We start from the raw sequence: 1,998 nt of genomic DNA, 5'->3' as shown, positions 1-1,998 counted from the left end.
CCCCCCCCAAAAAAAAGAAAAATATATATGAAAAATTAAAAGATCAGGGACAAAATTCGAGTTAGATTTAATAGAAGCAGATAGGGGGGAAAAGCTCTTCATTTTCCCCACCGATTTCCTCATAGTCCAATGTCACGATATAGAGACAGATACGAGGCATCGCGTGACCACATAATATAATATTTGAATAAGCTTCGTTCTGCCGAAGAGTAATTGAATTTTTACTTGCCGACGTAATGTATCACCAAGCGATGAATATCGGCGAACAGAATCCCGCCCGGGACTCGTGTGTGTGTCATTTCACGATGTTTTGTCGGCGAATGGCGGATCTTCCGGGTTTACAATGGTGTAAAACATGCACAAACATTGTGCAGATGGAACGCCTTTATTGAGAATCGTAGACACGAGGTTCCCAGGAGAGCTGGCTCTTCAGCAGTTGAGAAACAGAAAAGAAAAAGGGGGAAATGTCTCGAGGAAAACATTAGCCGATCAAACGTCGCCCTGGAAAGCTCAGAAAGCATGACATATATATAGCAGACGCTTGATGACCTCTGATACCGAGTCCGCACGGCCAATCGAATTCATTTGATTGAGTCGAAGCCAGCTATACATTTCTTGACGAATGGGGCAAAAACTGCCATTCTGACACAATTCGACCGAATTCGACTTAATTCGACAGCGACCCTCAAAATAAAACGCGCTCATTTTTCAAGGTCACGAGTCGAATCGGTCGTATTGTACCAATAGTAACTTTTGCCCCATCCATGGAACAAAAATCTGACCTTGGCGAAAAGAAAGAAACAAAAACAAAGACAAAGACAAGAACCCCCTAAAAAATCCAACCCAAAAAAAACAACCCCAAAAAAGCACAAAAGGGGGAGGGGGGGGGGGGGGGGGGGGAAGAAAAAAAAAGGAAGGCAGAGAGAACTACCAGATCTTAGTCTAATTAACTGAATGAAGAACATAAAAAAGAAGACGAGGAGGAGGGCGGGGCAAGCCAAGAGGTAGGGCAGTGGTGGACAGGTTAAGGCTAAGTTCACGACATCGGCACTTCCTGCCATGCAGTATCTACGGTGGAGCAGGCAGTTACTGTCCTCAAACTGATGCCACACTTGGAGAAGGAAAAACATTGCGCTTTCCAGGAAGAAGAAACGAATTATATTGCTATGGTGGATTTTACAAAACCTATTATTGAAACGGAATTCTCGAAAATAATACGGTGTTCACCCAATTCACCGCAATCGTAGCGTGCATGGGGAATACGATCATTTGATTCCTCAATTAATGGACGATACCCAGAATTGTGTTGATTTCATACGGATGAGACCAAAGGCCTTTCAAAGTCTGCTTACCCAATGCCTTCCCAAGTGGCAGTTATGATTTCTCGGTTGTGATAGTTTTTGTCCTCTTTGTCGCATACCACCGATCTCCTTTGGAAAGCTATGGTGGTCTTTTCTTCGTCCATTTTGCCGGGAATTGACTGCGAATAAAAGGGCATTCATTCTGTTGGTAAAGTGGGAAATTGCTTCCCTTGGGCCATCCAGCCATTTGTTTTGTGTGAACATGGCAAAGCAAATTACTGGCTGGCGGCAAATGACGTGTGCTGGCGGCCAGCCTAAACGTGTATCACCAGTTTTTCATGGCGGGAAAGAAGATAAGGGCGTGACGACAGATTACAGACGGCTGCTGAAGGCAACTGCCAGCTATTGGCCTTGCTCTGCGTAAACGTAGCCTTGGTCGCCTCAAAAACAAATGTGTTTGTTTTCAGTTTCAGGCGACCGAGTCGGGCAATCGGCCCGATCCAGCCGTAGCGGGCACCCCGTATAATGGTCCATACAGCGTGCATGAATCAAACAGTTGAGACGTAGAACCCACCAGACAGTTCGCTGTGTCGACATCAGCGAAAATAAACACACTGTTACTTGTCGTAAAGATAAGCTTTACGAGGGAAGGGTGGAAATCAAAACCGATTAGATTCACACCCTAACACCCCCCCCC

At 45.3% G+C, this 1,998-nt stretch overlaps 1 protein-coding gene across 1 annotated transcript in view; it reads right to left on the bottom strand.

Annotated features, from left to right (window-relative positions):
* LOC101849833 (glutamate receptor ionotropic, delta-2) overlaps positions 1-1,998 on the bottom strand; it is a gene marked incomplete in the record, with an annotated part of 36,521 nt that overhangs the window by 24,327 nt on the left and 10,196 nt on the right.

This window comes from Aplysia californica, unplaced genomic scaffold, assembly GCF_000002075.1.
Source record: "Aplysia californica isolate F4 #8 unplaced genomic scaffold, AplCal3.0 scaffold00096, whole genome shotgun sequence".
Taxonomy (NCBI): Eukaryota; Metazoa; Mollusca; class Gastropoda; order Aplysiida; family Aplysiidae; genus Aplysia; species Aplysia californica.
Note: the sequence above shows the minus strand (reverse complement) of the source record. Positions and strands in the feature narration are given on the sequence as shown.